This window comes from Nyctereutes procyonoides, unplaced genomic scaffold (genome assembly GCF_905146905.1).
Source record: "Nyctereutes procyonoides isolate TBG_1078 unplaced genomic scaffold, NYPRO_anot_genome, whole genome shotgun sequence".
Taxonomy (NCBI): domain Eukaryota; kingdom Metazoa; phylum Chordata; class Mammalia; order Carnivora; family Canidae; genus Nyctereutes; species Nyctereutes procyonoides.
The window spans coordinates 34,827,632-34,845,192 of record NW_026575052.1 but is presented as its reverse complement, the minus strand read 5'-3'; the positions used below and the strand labels follow the sequence as shown (position 1 = coordinate 34,845,192).

The window sequence follows — 17,561 nt, the reverse complement described above, 5'->3', positions numbered from 1 at the left end:
TCAAATGCTTGGTCCACATTTTTTGATTTCAGACTAGCTAGACTGTATAATGGCATAAGCCAGTTCATACACACACACACACACACACACACACACACAGTATATTTCACTGCTTCTGTTTCTCTCTTTGAACCTGTACTGATAGAATTTTTGCTTTGAATTTCATTCGGTTCAAAATTTTTCCTATTTTCCTTCTGGCTGTTTCTTTGACCTGTGGGTCATTTGGAAGTGTGCTGTTTTATTTTCCAAATATTCAGGAATTTTCCAGATATCTTTCTGTTACTGATGTCTAAATTAATTTTATTGTGGTTGGAGGACATATTCTGTATAATTTCAGTTATTTTACATTTATTGAGACTTGTTTTTTGGCTCAGAATATGGCTTATCTTGGTGCATGTTCCATGTACACTTGAAAAGAATGCGTATTCTACTGTGGTTGTTTGGAATGTTCTATAAATCACCTCAATACTTTCTATGGCAGTTTAGACTTGCATTTTATGTTTAAATTATACCTGGTAAGTTACAAATTTCCTTGATTGAGGAGATTTTCTTGAAATGATCCTATTTCTGAAAAACTAAAAGACCAAGTAGTAATTTCTGATGTTATACATCATTAATTATTTCAACTAATAATAGTATTTTTAACTTTGTTTCCTACTACTTGATTATTTGCAGTAGCCCGTAATATAACTATTAGTTTCATGTCTTTTGCTTTCAGTTTTATATTGTATAATACTTAGACATCTCAGTTTCCTTTTGATTATCCAAGAATAAATTTTTAGTTGGTAAATTTTCTTGGACTTGTCCTACTTAATTTTCTTTAGATCATTTGTGTGTGTGTGTGTGTGTGTGTGTGTGTGTGTGGCAGTTTTGTTGTCTCAACTTAACCAAAAATGTACATGGAAATGAAAAATCAAATCAGTGTATTCTTTTCTCGAGCAACTTTTTCTTGTTTTTAAGAAAGCATTATTAGCCACGGTTAAAATGGCCTTGCAAATTTTCAGTGCATTTTTATTTTAAGTAAACTCAATGAGAGAAAATAGAAAGTTAAAAAAAAAAAAAAAAAAAAAAAAGCAAGTCTTTGGATCCTTTCCTTAGAAGATTCCCTGTATTACTACTTTAAGTTATATACCTCCTATTTGTGACTAATCTATAATTAATGTAATATAAAGAAGTTTCTGTAATGAGTGGAAAAATGGATCAGATAGCTGTTTAAGCTTCAGTGAATTGAGATTACTACTTAAATTTGAGACATTGAAAGTACCTGAGAAGCCATCTGATCAAGAATCTCACCCAGCCCAGAACTAACTTATTTTACTGAAATTTATTCACATTTTAAGCTGTTACACCATGTTTATTTGGGATTTCTTTTTCCTTGTTGTTCCTATTCTTGTTACCATTAGTAACTGAAACTACCCTATAAAAAAGAGACTCATTTGTAGCAATCAAAATGCCTTACGCTGTTATAGTGGGAAGAGTATTTATTGGTTTCCTTCTGTAAAATGAATGCCTGAATGGCTTGGTTAAGCGTCTGCCTTCAGCTCAGTTCATGATCTCAGAGTCCTGGGATTTAGCCCCACGTGTTGGCCTCCTGCTCAATGGGGAGCCCGCTTCTCCTTCTCCCCCTGACCCTCCCCCTGCTCATCGTCTTTCTCTCTGAAATAAATAAGATCTTTAAAAATAAATACCTATTTTACCAGATTGTTGCATGATGAGATGAGTTGATAGGCATTCAATAAGTAATAGTTATTAAAATTTATCAGTTATAATATTTTTTTGTTTTCATGGTACTACATACTTATAATCTCAGAATATTTTCAGAATATTTCAAGTGATTCTGAATAATGTTCATTTTACTATTGAGTTTACTTAAGCAAAAAATGATTATGTATAATAATTCTGAAAATAGCTAGATGACTCACTACTTTTTCCCATTAAGTAGCATTTAATTTCCTGCCCCACTTAATCTTCATACGCCAAATGTTCACAGTACTTAAATAGAATTATGGAAGTTTAAAGTTGGAAGATCCATATCAACTGTCTCTCAATTTCCTCATTTTATAGATAAGACTTATAGAGGATAAGTGACAAATCATTTTTGTTTTTGTCAGTCGAGGTAATCTCAGCAAGTCTGAATGTGAATCTAGCATACTTTTTCCTTTACTTCCTTCTGAAAGCTTCTAAACTACTCACTGGTCTACAACAACATTTTAAATAGTGGAAACAGCTATTAAATTCACATTGTTTTTCCTCCACTCACTAAGCAGTTAATAAAAAGGGGACTAAGCAAGAGAAAAGCCAAGAGACCACCTAGAGAATTGGTCACAGCTTTTGCCAGTGGTTATCTAGTATATTGTGAATATTCAACCATTGTTTAAAGGAGTAAGTGAATATCAAATCTATGATCATGCAGATGATTATGCTTATGCAAATGCAAGTGTGGTTTTTTTATTATTTTTATATTAATTTAACACAGATTTGATTCTAAAAGTATAATGAAGCTTTTAATGTCATTTCTTATAAAATGATTTTTCTTGATTTGTGTTTTCTAAAAACAGTGTCCTCATCTATACCTTTTATGACTCTTGTTTTATTCTTTTTTGTTGTTAGATTACTTGTTAGGTCCAGGAAATTCAATGATTTTCCAATTTTAGAATTACTGGCTGAATGTCAGGGGTACTTAATGACTCATAAATGGATCATGTTTGCAATTTTATTTGTGTGTTATCTAGAATTTAAGAAAATTTTCCTATAGAAACAGGCTGTAATTGATCATTGGTTTTCCCCAATTTGGGAAATTACATTTAGGATCTATTAGAATACCACCGGGGGGCAAAAATGTTATCAAGTTGTACATATGTAAACCTATGTCTGTATGCATACACAAAATGGTGTGTGTGTAAAATTTATGAAATGCCATTATTTTTTAAAAGATTTTATTTATTTATTTAATAGAGACATAGAGGGAGAGCACAAGCAGGGGGAGGAGCAGAGGGAGTGGGAGAAGCAGACTCCTCATTGAGCAGGGGACTCGCTCCCAGGACCTTGGGATCATGACCTGAGCTGAAGGCAGACACTTAACTAACTGAGCCACCCAGGCGCCCCTGAAATGCCATTAGAACTACATAAGGCAGTATGTATGTGACTGCTACAGGTCTCCTGACAATAATTTCAATGACAGGTGAGGAAGGGAAATAACTTTATTCAGTTTAGTCACTTATTTTTTTCAGTTAACAGATAACTAATTTATTGAACACCTGTGTGATTAGCATATATTTTAAAAAAAGCTTATATCAGCTAGATCTTGAAAGATGAATGAGATTTGAATAGGTGATATTTTACATTGTATTGTGTTTATATTAGTATTTGCTTTACATTACAAATATGGTCTGTTTGTAACTTAATTGTATGTTCTTCAAGCGTTCAAGAGTGTTCAAATAGGTTTGTTGGTCATTTGACCCTTAGAACTTTCTGATTTATTACAAGCATTTTCTTCCTAGTCAAAGTACTACCTTTTTTTTAAATGCTGAATAACGCTTTCTTATAATAGAAAATTATAATTCCAGGGTAATTTTTATGTTTGTCTTTAGTACATTCTCTTCTCAGTATGAAAGTAGGGAATCCTACTTCAGAAGCAAAACAAAGCTCCAGAAGAGGAGTGAGTACAGAAGCAACTAAGAGCTACTGTTACCCCTCCAACACACCTGCTGCTACCATGTATACCTACATACACACAGAGGAGAGACAATGTAGCTTTGTGCAGCAGTTCTCAAACTTTTTGTTTTCAGGACACTTTACACTCTTAAAAATTACTGACCGGCACCTGGGTAGCACAGTTGGTTAAGTATCTACCTTTGGCTCAGGGCATGGGTCCTGGGATCAAGCCTCTTGTCAAGTTTCCTGCTCAATGGGGAGCCTGCTTCTCCCTCACATCCCCTTCTTGCTCTCTCTTGCTATTTCTCTCTCTCTCAAATAAATAAACAAAATCTTTTTTAAAAAAAAACTATGAGGACCCCAAAGAGCTTTTGTTTCTTGGGGGGGGGTTATATATATTAATACATACTTTACTAGAAATTAATACTGAGAAAAAATTTTAAATACTAATATGCTTTAAGATAACAACAGACTATATTATATTTTAACATAATACATGTTATAGAAAAAATTATTCTCCCCCCCAAAAAAAAAACCATTTAGTGACAAAAACCCTTTTCTAAATCTCTTAAATGACTGGCCTAATAGAAGGCAGCTGGATTCCCATATCTGCTTCTTCATTCATTCTGCTGTATGAACCGTGTTGTTAGATTATAGGCAGAAAATATGACCTCCTACAAATACAAACTTTGAGGAGTGAGGAGTATTTAAAACCTTTTTAGATAATTATGGTTAGTCTTTTTTGATACTCTACCAAAACTCAACAAATATTACTGTCTTATTAACTAAATGCAATCTGAAATCAAGAAACTCTTCATGGGATGCCTGGGTGACTCAGTGGTTGAGCATCTCTCTTTGGCTCAGGTCATGATCCTGGGGTACTGGGATCAAGTGCTGCATCAGGCTCCCCATAGGGGAGCCTGCTTCTCCCACTGCCTAGGTCTCTGCCTCTCTCTGTATGTCTCTCATGAGTAGATAAATAGAATCTTAAAAAAAAAATAAAGAAGGAAAGAGACTCTTCATAATCTGCTACACATTAAAATCCATTGGTTTTTCACTTTGACTAGGTCTTTTACTCATGCATGATTTTGTAACATTATGAGTTGATCATTTGAAAAGTATTGGTCCATTGAGTTATGCAGATCTTCCAAATATTGATACACTTTGCCATACAATATTTAAAAAATCCCATTCATTAATATCATCACTGATCTCTTTAGAGTCTTACTGTCTTTGGTCAGTCTCATGGTAGCAGTTTTGAATTTTCCAAAATCTATTTTTTCTGTGAAAGCTCAAATTGTATTATTGTTAACAAATATTTTCAGTCTTTTTCCTTGGTGAGAAGATCACTTTGTTCCCAGATCACAATAACTAAAATTTGTCTGTTGTTCCTTCAAATAAAAAAACCCAAAAAACCCTAACTGTGTTTTAGCTCACAGTTCAAATAATTGCATGTTTTCCCCAAAATAAATATCCTATTTGTGTATGCAGTTAAAGTGTTTATGCATACGTCAGTTTCAACACAAAATATCACTGCTTAAGGTTGAAATTTCTTCTTTTTTTTTTTTTAAGATTTATTTATTTATTCATGAGAGACACAGACCGAGAGAGGGAGACAGAGACATAGGCAGAGGGAGAAGTAGGCTCCTTGCAGCGAGCATGATGCGGGACTTGTTCCTGAACCCCGGGATCCCGCCTTGAGCTGAAGGCAGATGCTCAACTGCTGAGGCACCCAGGCATCCCGAAGGTTGAAATTTAATAAAATTAATGATTTTTATTGCTTCATCAAGGATATTCTTAGGTGAAACTGGCTTAAATTTGTTCTTTACTGTCAGTACCTGGCAGTGATGGATGGATACAATGACTTGTAGCTCAGTGTGCTGCCATTGCCTTGATTCATGCTACAGGTCCAACAGTTTTACCTACTGTTGTTTTTGTACCATCAGTGCAAATGTCAAAACAATGAAAAAGGCAAATCACATCTTAATAATATTATTAAAATAATTTGATCTTGTGGATTCTCTTGAAGTAGTTTCAGGGTTTCCCAGGGTCCCCTCAGAACACACTTTGAGGATACTTGTATAGTGGCTTAAGAGCAAAGAACACAGACTCTAGAATCCAAACAAACAAAAGACACAAATACTATCTGTGAGCTCTAGGGAACTAGAATAAGTAATTGCTTCAGCTTTATTTGTAAAGTAAGCTTATAATAGTGCTATATAATAGTATTTGTGTGAGGATGTGAGTTAATATATATAAAGTTCTTAGAGCAGTACCTGACTATGTAAAGTAAACCTATGTGTTTGCAAATTCATGTATATATTCCATTAATTCTGTACATTTGAAAATTCCATCCAAGATCATCTCACTGCTTTTAAATCAGCCCATACTTAAACCAGACCAAACAGATGACACATACTGTAGTCTGAAGACCGTCAGAGACAGGTCTTTGGATATTTTGCTTATATTACTTCAGTTTGCAAAGTATACTTTGAATTGCTTTGATAGCAGTGATGGAGAAGAGCTTCCATTGATATATTCTGTAACTGGATTCTGTTATTGATCACTCTGTGCTTCTGAGATGATTCCTTTTGCAGTTTAAATGGCCTTGAGAGTTATTTTCAGTGTGTTAAAAGGGGTTGTCAGATTGTTTTGATCTTCAGCATTAAATGATAGCACAATGACTAGTCTTAAAGTTAAGCAAAAATCTGTACTATTTTCTATAAGCTTTTGCCTCCAGTTCATATATTCTTTGTAATTTGGATCTGTTTGAAGGATGTTCATTCTGTGACAGAATCATGATTTTGATTCTTTTTCTCTTATGGTCTTCACCCAGAGTTTTGTGCTAAGAGGCCAATTACCATCTTTGTCCACAGTGTAAGAGGAAAATGTTGAGTCTTTGAATATAGTCAAAATTAGTCTTTGCTAAAGTTAAATCTATCATTTATCCAAAACACACAAGCTGTTGAATGCTTCTATCATTTTTGAGCTTATCTACCAGAACTTTTGATTGAATATAAAAGTAGCTTTAACCATACTTTTGGGGCCAGCAGGAGCCTTTATGCTATTAACCAGTCTAGTTTATTATTCTATTAGAATAGTAATAACATTACCTGAATATCACCAAAAGGGAAGCGGGAGAAGGATCAACTGAATTTTTTTGCAAACAACCTCAAAATTCACCCCTCTTTTTACAAAAGATCATGTTTGTATCATTAATATTCAAACTGTACGTTCTAAACCAAAAAAAGTAAAACCATATTATTTTGAAAAATTTCAGCATTTATTGAATTACATCTCTTTGCATAAAAGGGTAATAAGTACAGTTTTGTTGGTCATCTTTGTAACCAGCAACATAACTCTGTTCTGGTTTGAACTTTAAATGAACCCTTCTATAGAGCTCTGACATTACATCTCCTCATCCTATCCTAGTATTCTTCTACATGTCATAAACACAAAAGGAAATTTTCTTTTTTTAGGCAAGAGCACTTTGATGTAATTTGCTAGGAACCTACAAAAGATCTGGAATAATTTAATATTTTGTTTTAACCTCATGTTTATAATTTGGTTTTTGGAGTTCTATGAAACGCCTTTCACTCTAAGTTAGACTAGATGATAATCACTCTTCTCGGCTTGGCCAAAAGGTAATGCTCTGTGCAGTTATACGTTCAAAGTGAGAGAGATTTCCGAGCATTTATCTTAACTTTATTTTTACTGATGAACATCCTTTCTTGTATTTTCTGTTATTTGTGTTGATTGAAACTAAAATGTCTCTGTAAACTCCAAGGACACATATGTATTCTATAGTGAGAGTCCAGAATATCCCATTCATATGCTTCTACTATGCTGTTTCTTTAGACTTGTGTACACCTAAGCTCTTAATCCTTTCCCCTGAGCCATCTCCAAAAGTAAGCTTTATGTTTGGTGAAGCAAGAATTGTTTCTAAAGCTTGTCCTTGGATTCACTTGTGGAACAGGAAAAGAGTTTGCAATTCTGGGAGTTCCCCTGGCTCCCACCACCCAAACAACTGAAGGTTTCTGGAGCCTGCAGAGGTCTCCTCAACAGTACAGAGACATCTCTTTTGAAACCTGAATTAACAAAAAAGAAATGGAGAACATTATAATAAATATATATTCTTACGGTTTTTAGATTTAGAAGTGTAATTTTATTTGTTCTAATAAACAGAAAGCCACCCTTCCAGGCAGATAATAGATTGAAGAAACTTTTCTAACAAAAGTATATTAGCAGAATGTCTTTAAATAGTAAATATCTTCAACGTTCTAATTGGAAATTTTACTTTTCAAAAAGTTACTAAATGAATGATTATTTTCTGTGTAAAGTAAAAGTCTAAATCACATTTTCACAGGATTATAGGGTAAATCTGTGTTCCTCCTTCCCATTACAGGCATGTCCATAAAACAGATGTAATTCTGGCTGTGGATATCTTATATATTCAAACTCTGTAGATTGCTGAATGTTTGGCAAAGATAATTATATACTTGGCTTGGGATGTGGAAACAGCGAACTTTTCCACTTTCCATTATGTAAATTAGTGGAAATAGCTGTATATTTCTCTATGATGTTATTTTGCTAAATATAGGTAATGTGGATTCATTTCTATTAGAAGGCATCATTTGCCATGAATTGATGGTCAAGTCTTTGGTATAACTTAAATTTCATATATTAATATTCTTCATTGTATGGAAGATCCAGTCTCTTTCAATAATTGATTTTTTCCCTCTAAACTTCTATAGAATTATAAGCTCCAACAAAATTAATCAAACTTCTCAAGTGACTTGTTTTACAGGATACCTTTATATTTTATGTGTCATTTTTTGTTTGTTTTTTCTTTTTAGTTTTTTTGTTTTTTTGTTTTGTTTTGTTTTGTTTTGTTTTCTGAGAGAAACCACTGTATTCTTGCCTAAGAAAAAAAAGACTTTAGTCCTGGGGCTGTTGAAAGGTAGGCAGTCAGACCCAAGCAAAGATTTAAAATTTGCTAGTTTAACTTTGATGATAAAATAGGTATTAAGTTTCTTAACTCAAGAACAAAGTATTTAATGGAGAAGTAAACTAGTTTATAAATCATATCCTACATCCAGTTTAACAAATATTTGAATACTAATTCAAGTAAGTGTTTAATTGTCACATTCATGGCACTTGACTGAGATTATATTATTCTTATATAATAATAGTATCCAGTGAACCCTCAGCAAATAGCTTACACTTAAGTTTAGATTTTACTCAGGCCCAACTTTTTCTCAGTGTTTATAAATCCTACACCTTTGAGGTGACCTAACTTTCACTGGTGGCTCTAGGACACAATGGACAGGAAAGAGAAAAGAGGTGAATCTCCAGTGGTCAGGCACAAATACCACTGATTGCTATGCTTTTGCAGAGCATTATAGGGTATATTCTGTTTTTAGATTTCGCTTTAACTATTACATTTTTACTTTCATTCAGTTGCTAATCAGGAGCTTCCTCTGTGAAGATGTTTTTGCCATTCTTGAAACCACATGGAGTTTTCCCTTTAATAATACTACTGTTCCCTGAGGTCCCAGGCATGTGACCTTTAAAAAAAAAAAAAAGGCAAATCATTTTCCTACTTTTAGTATGTGGTTAGGAGTGAGCTGGCCCATTCACATCAAGCTTAGTTTGATCTAAGTTAGAACTAACCTTTGACAAAATCCACGTTTAAAATTTGGGCTAGAAGGAGACAATAAATCTTACTGTTTAAATCACCCAACAAGGCAACAGTACTGTTTGTAACATTTCTCCAGTGTTCGTTCCTAAATCTGTTATTCTGTGATGTAAAGCCTTGGTTGCTTTTCAGTACTTTTAAATTTGTTTGCAGAAGGTGGAGCCCAGAAAATGTGCCCATCATTGAATGCTCTAAGTTTAGCTGAGGAAAAGTTAGGCTGCTGTAATGTTTCTATTCTAAAAAGCAGTATTTATCTGAGTTACAGGACTGGTTTACATAAACGAGAAAAACTAAGATTTTCCATACACCAGGAAAAGTTTCAAAAGGATGGCTTTTGTGCTTGCCACTTTTATACTCACCAAATGTTACAAACAAATACTCATGTCTGTAGCAGGGTATTTGTGAGTGTATGTAATTGTGGTTCACAAGCCATTTGAGCCCAAGACTCAGGTACAAATGAGAAACCCTAAGAAAATCAGCTCTCATTCTCCTTTTCTGGAATGAGGTTTAGCTTTTAAGGTTTATAAATTTATTTATTTATTCATTCATTCATTTTGCATAAAAGTAGATATATCAGAGGCTCACTTTATTTCCAGAAAGGAATTCTAACACCTTTGGTGTGAATTGATACTACTATAATCTTTATCATATGCAACTACTTTTTTGGTTTTGGAGACTGGGATTTAAAGATGTTAAAACCTTCAATGCTTACTTTATGTTAACTTTTAAAAAGAACTTTTGCGTCCTGGTAAGTTTTAAATGTGACTTTGTTGCTTACATTGGCTACTAAAGTGCCAAATTTAGTTTCAGAGTTCATAAAAATATTCTAATTAGTTACTTTTTCATAAGGAAATGAGATAAGGTTTCAATGAAGTTGTGTTTAATATCTAGCATTAGTTTTATGCCTTACTATATCTCAAAATGGCTTTTCATTAAGCCAATAAGAAGTCCAGGCTTAATGGAATTCATTTTGCTCCTCTTTTTTTCCATTTTGGTCATTAAAAAAAAAGCAAAACAAAAACTACTTATAGGAATCTTTCTTATTTAGAATTTTATAAATTTACCACTTAGTAATTAATTTTAGTGTGTAATTTTGCTGAACTTGTTCCAAAATATGAAACCTGAAGTAGTTAGTTATTCCTGGTTCTAGACCCATTTCCTTTTGAAGTATTTTTGAAGTTGAAACTTTGAATACTATTTCTTTGGAAGACATTTTCAACCTTTTCTCTATTTTGAGGTATCATTTCTAAGATGAAGTATCTTAAAAAGCACCTTCCTAACACTATATTCTTCCTAGAGATTCTTGAGTTATCTATATTTTGTATCCTGGGCAAAGTTCTCTTAAGAGTGATTCTTTTCATTTAACCAAATGAGCAGTCTCACAATCAGTATTGATCACATTACTGCCTTTTTTTCCTGAGTAATTAGCATTACTTAAAGTGATTAGAGTGCCTTTGCCATGTTAGTTTTTCTCTAAGTCAAGTACAGTGTTTTGGGTGGATTATAGATTGACAGGAGGAAACCATACACACAATCATGCATGCACATATGTGCCTTTTAACTTTAGTTCCCAATTTAATGAACCATAGATCCAGTATTATATCAGAAGTAAAGTAAGAGCAGAAGCAGATACAGCACATCTTCTCATAGCTTCTTATCACCATCATGACGCCTATTAGGGATCAGTAGTTGCTAACAACAATATACATGCAAGATAGGGTCCTGAGTCAGGAAAGTTCATTTCTTGTTGTGTCACTACCCTTTTATATTTACTGTTCTAAGAGAACAAGCAATCCGTGGGCTATTCCATTTTCATCACTATTCCAGAAGAACTTGAACTAACAATCTCTGGGCTTCCTTTTATGGAAATGTTTATAATTACCAGACTTTCCTGGTTCTTGAACCAAACTCAGTGTCAGCAAGGACACTTTCTCATCCAGAGGGGAAATCAGAGTTAATACCCAGGTGTCCTCTGCCTTTTAACTTACAAGTGTTCTGGAAAGACCATTTCCCCATAAGTATTAAAGCTGAAATTTATAACTTTGAATCTTAGGATAACCTAGTAAGCTCTTGATTTTTTGCATCAAAGAAAAGGAACAGAAGTATGGTAATCTAAATTAACCAAATTTGTAAAATCACTTGTGTTTGGATTTAGAATGATTTTTATACTCAGGTTTCATTGTGGCCCTATATGCTTAGGGTATTTATGAAAAGTAGTGAATCATGCTATGAAAATCTGACTCAAGACAAACTGAGAAGCCATCTGGTCTATCTCTTCTTTGATAGGAAAACAGTCTTTCAAAACAATACAAGGTTGGACCATAAAAGAAAAAAAAAACCTATTTCTCTATTCACAAAAACTTCACAAAAATATCAAATGTGAGGTTTTTTTTACAAGTTATTCTCTGTGGATACCAACCAGGTATTGTACAATTTAATTTGATTCTGATACCTAGTATCCAGAATTAGCACACACTCCACAGGTTTCATACATACTTAACTTCCTAACTTCTGTCCCCTGCCCCGTTCCATACTCTCTTATACTGTAGGGTTTTTTTACCCTCCAGTTTCACAAGACTGCCCTCCACTTCAGATGCCAATCACAAATTCTAGGTTCCCAGGTTACCTCTCAGAACTTTTGTCTTACTTGGCTACAACTCTGGAATTCCTACACCCCCTTCTCAGGTTCAATAATTGCCATAACAGCTTACAAACTCAGGAAAACATTTTGTTTACTGGTTTATTATAAAGGATTTTATAAAGGGTGTAGATGAACAGCCAGATGAATAGGTAAATAGAGCTGCTTTCCCCATGAAGTTTAGGGTGTACTGCCCTTCCAGCATATGGATACTTGGGACAACTCAGTTCTCCACACTCCTAGTATAGGGATCTTCTAATCAGGACATGTTCTTTCTAATGACCAGCCCCCATCCAGAAGCTGTCCAGTTAGCTCACCAAGAGTTGCCTTATTAGAACAAAAGACGCTCCCATCAGCCAGGAAATTCCAAGGAATTTAGGAGGTCTGCATAAAACACTTCTATCACTCCCATCATTCAGGGGATTACAATGGTTTTAAGGCTTCTCTGTCAGGAACCAGGGGTAGAAACCCAATATATATATTTTTTCTTCTTATGTCACAGCCCATTTTGTAAACTTAATTCAGTCCTCTTTGTGAATTCCTAACCTCTGTGCCTACACACTAGGTGCTCAAGAAATGTTTATTAAAGGAGCAAATAAGTAAAATATTTGTATCCATTCAGTACTTTAATTTTGCTCTTAAATATACTAGGTGCACAGCAGTTAAAGATGTGAGGACAATCAGTCCCTAAGATGTTTCTTGAGAAGAAACATTCATTCTGTATTCATCCCTTGTACAGTGAATTATGGTGGCCTCTGTGAAGATTCCAAAATGAATATAAGATGAGGATAAAAAGCTATAGTATAAGGAAATTTGGGATGGGTTGGGGACAGAGGTTGGGGAGTAAGTGTGTATGATATAGGCAGTGTGAAAGGAATTCAAGTTGACTTTTGTGAACAAAGAAGAAAGCTTAACAGAGTAGGTAGCATTTAAGCCTTAAAACTTAGTAGGATAAAGACAGGTATACCAAAGGATGCTGTCCCTTTTTGGAGGGGATTTGAGAAAGTACCTAGAAGCAGGAAAGAATGGGGTCTGGTGAGGCCTCTGGGAGAGGCCCAACTATCTCTATAGGCAAATACTGGGAAAAGAAGTGAGAAGCACTCAAGCGTGGAGATCTTAAGGCAAACTGTTTCAGCTTCTTCAGAGATCTGCTCAAGTTTCTGAGCACTACATTAATAAGATGGATTATAGCAGTGGAAGACTAGAGGCAAAAAGATCAGTTGGGAATCTGGGCAGTTATACAAGGGAGAGATTAAAGCACTTGACAAGAACACAGAAAAGAGAAGTAGGGGGGAGGGAGTTGGTTGTAAAAGAAGAAAGGACAGCTGGGCATGGCAGCTGACTGAGTGCCCAAAGAGGATGAAATCAAAGAGAATTCCTGACACTTCTTATAAAGGTCATAGTAGCTGCCTGTGCAAGGTCACCTGTGGCCAGAACTGCAAATTATAAACTCTCTTAAACCTAATCTCTAAGGGCAGATGAGCTCCCTGCCAATGAGCTAGCTTTCCCAGCTTGCCCTCTCCAGAGCTGAATCCCCTACTAGTCTGTTTGAGAGTCATTGTGGTGGGAGCAAGTGTGCAAAACTGACGACTAAGCTTGCAGGATGCTTGGGAGGATCAGCAGAAGCCAGATAGGACGGGGAAGACTGCCGCACTTGGGCGAGCAGTGTCCTCGGGAGATAACAAATTTGAGGACAAAGCCTTCCCAAGGAATAATCGGAAGTTGGCAGGAAAGGGAGTATGTTGTTATTTTTATATGTCTTAAACTTTCCCTTTTCATTAAAAAAAAAGTAATATGCAGTCATTCAGTACATCTTAGAAAAATGTAGGTAAAAAAGAAAGAAATAATTTACACCATCTGTATAGAGCTGTTAATATTTAGGCATAATTTCTACAGCTCTTTCCATCAAGCAGGTTTTTTTTTCAGCTGAAGGTAACGCGATGCACCAAATAAAAGCAAAAGAGAGCTACTGTGATTGCATGTCACTATTTGTAAACAGCAAGTAGATAGAAGTCAGATCACTAAAGGGCTTATGCATTGTTGGGAAGCTGTGGAAAAGTTTTAAGCATGGGCAGGGCCATGATCGGATTTATATCTTAGAATGGTTCCTTTGGTCAAAGTGCAGACAATAAATATATTGTGGGCCCAAGGCCTGATGCCTGGAAACCAATTCTGAAACTGTTCCAATAGCCCAGGTCATAAAGAGCTAACCAAGGCATTGGGAACGGGGAGTAAAAAAGGAATTTGAGAGTTTTATAAGGAAGAATTGACAGGATGTGGTCACTGATACAGTGTGGAGGTGGAAAAGCACACTGTTCTTTCCTGTCTCTATTACATCACTTTCAAACTGTCTAAATTAGATGTCCCACAAGAACTTAAATTTCAACATGTCCAAAACAAATTATCACCATTCTAACCAAAATTACTCCCATCTTAGATTCCTTCTCACAGTGACTATTCTCACCCACTCATTTCTAGTTGCCCAAGCTAGAAATTTGGAAGTCATCCTAGACTCTTATTTCTGTAACGTCTACCTCTGTATCTAGTCACTCACCAAAACCTACCAGATCTTCCGCTTAAATCCTTAAAATCTATTTCTTTACATCTTCATTGCCACTCTATTTGCCAAGTTCTAGCTTTTACTTTTGATTTAGAATAGAGGTTAGCAGACTACAGCCTACAAACCAAATCCATCCTGCCACCTGTTTTTTGAATCTCTTGTTTTTTGAAGTCTTAATAGAACATAGACACACTCGTTTATTTAGAAATTTTGTCTATTGTTGCTTTTATACCTCAGTGGCAGAGTTCAATAGTTGTGATATTGATCATGTGGTCTACAAAACCTAAAATATTTACTATCTGGTCCTCTACAGAAATACTGGTTACCCCTGGCTTGTAATATTGAAACATAACTGGTGTCCCTCCATTACTGTATTGATGGAATGATTTTCCTAAAAGATGTTTTATTCATGTCCACTCCTCCCCACTTTGCTTGCATTTTTTTTAATGGCTCCCAAAAACCAGGAGAATTGAATTTACAACTCTAGAATAGCAGGTGATAAGTTCTAATAGAGTTTTCAACTTCCAATTTTTCCTCAAAATACCTTGCCAGTAAACCCTGGCAATTTTTACATCCTTTGTAATGGTTTACTTTCCATGAGAACAATACCAATAATGTTAATGTTAAAATGTTTAATCTTTTAAGGTCTTGAGTGGAGATTCTTTGAAGAATCTGTATTTTTATGAGATAGTATTTCTTGGAAAACCCTGGTCAATTGTCAGTTGTACATGTCAGTAAAAAGGAAGAAAGTAAATATTATTGCCAGACATTAGCTTTACTTGTGTAGTAATAATTCTGAGGCTTGCTAAGATTTTAACACCTCTGCTGTTTTATTTTGTGATTCTGAGTAGACCACTACTTTATATCAGGAAACTCAAAGATAAGGAATTCCAAATTCACAATGGAAAAATTAAACCTAGCTCTCTTATGCAAGAAAGAATAGAATCCGAGTTTTGCCACATATTCATATATGTTCATTTAAGTGTTCATTTTAGCATTTCATTTCTAATTAGCTCAGATGGAGGATTTGGGTTTTTTTTTTTTCTTTTTGTAAGTGTTAAGGCATTTCATTTGCATTGTTAGTCTCAAACAGATTCCATTATTGGCAGAATTCCCAGTGAGACTGGAAGAATGCAGAAATTAGTCTTTTTTCCGCCCTCCATCCCAACAAAACTTAATACTACGTAAATGTTTTGGTAAATCTGCATATAGTAGAAGGAATTCTGGGAGAAGAAAAGAACCTTGTTTCTCGGTTGAAAATGAACTGAGATATTTTGATTTGGGAGAGATCACATATGCTCCAAAAAAGAAATTACTTGCTTTTCTTTTTCTGAACATTAACAGAATTTGTTATAGTCCTGGAAAATCAAAATGGAAATGTGTCTGTACCCAGTCAGATGACTATATAGATTTTTCCTTTTGTAAATAAAATGTATTGGAAAATTTTTGAGAAATACAAACTTACTTATATGATTTCATTTAAACACAAAAGGTGTTTAAATGAAATAATAATAAACAGAATAAAAAGCTTGCTCATTTTAACTCCAGATTTATTGAACACTTTTTAAGTGCAAGGCACTGCATGCTCATTTGTTCTATACTTTGTTGAAAATTTAATCTCATTTGTTTTCTTTTCCCTTTTCAAATGAATTCTAGCCCTTTTAAACCTAATAAAAAATTTCTATTAAGTACTTAAAGCGAAACTTTTCAAAAAAGTTTACCAACAATGATTTCAGTGCATGCTGTAGCCTATCACTATAACTTAGAGAGCATAGCCTGTTGGTATATTTTTTTAAAATACGATATTTTATCTAAATTACTTTTATTATTTCCCAAAATAAATTTTCACTATACTGAAACACAAGAGATTTCTGTAGAGATTAAAACATAAATAATAAGAGTGCTTCATTAATTTTGTAGTTGCTTCTAACTAATGCCTAGTATTACTTCATGTTTATGTGTACATAAAAGAACCCAGTGATCACAGTGACTAAAAATGTATTAATCACTTCAGATTGTGTAAGTGTTGAACAGCTAAAATCTCCAACACAAGTGAAAATTAAATGGCTACTAATAAGATATTATTCTTCTGTCATAACCTTCAGCCCAAAACACTTCACTAACAGCATTTATTAGGTGTCTAAGAGCTACTTGGAAGGACAGAAAAGCCAAATGGAGTGTCAGGGTGTGGATGCAGGTGATTCAAAAGTAAATCCCTTTTAGTTATGAAATTAAGGGCTGGCAATTTTACATAGAAAACTTAAAATTATAAATTATTTCAAATGAATTCACATTTCTTGGAAGGCATCTAAACAGATCTTTTTGAACTCTGTTTTGAGAGAAAATGATGTAGGATGATATGGATTTTATTGCCCATCCTTCAGGACAATGGGCTGATGGACTTACTGCAAAAAAAAAAAAAAAAAAAAGTAGTGACTATGGTACAATGGCGTTGTCCCTTCACCCCTTTATATTGAAAGGTGTTTGTATCAAAGAAGAACTAGGTTTTTCCTGTCCTCTCTAGGGCTCCTAAGGACAGAACCAGAATAAATGAATGAAAGTTGCTAGGAGGCATATTTGGTTTAAAAATAAGGAAAAGCTTTCTAACAGACTAGGCCCAAAATGGAATGGGGCTGCCATAACACAGGGAAGTACAAATGTTTAAATGGGAGTTAGTGGCCTTTTGCCAAAGGTGCTATGGGAAAAAATACAGATATAACTTTTTTAAATATTTATTTATTTATTCATGAGAGACACAGAGAGAGGCAGAGACGGCAGAGGGAGAAGCAGGCTCCATACAGGATCCCAATGTGGGACTCAATCCCAGAACTCCAGGATCACGTCCTGGGTTGAAGGCTCAACTGCTGAGCCACCCAGGCATCCCTAGATATAACTTTTATATCCTGTTGTGGGGGAATATAAATTGGAGCAGCCACTATGGAAAACAGTATGGAGGTTTCTCAAAAAACTAAAAATAGAGTTACCATATGATCTAGTAATTCCATTACTGG

General features: G+C 34.6%; 1 protein-coding gene across 1 annotated transcript in view; it reads left to right on the top strand.

Moving 5' to 3' along the window:
- CWC27 (CWC27 spliceosome associated cyclophilin) overlaps window positions 1–17,561 on the top strand; it is a 194,801-nt gene that overhangs the window by 53,523 nt on the left and 123,717 nt on the right. The gene's annotated exons all lie outside the window — the stretch shown is intronic.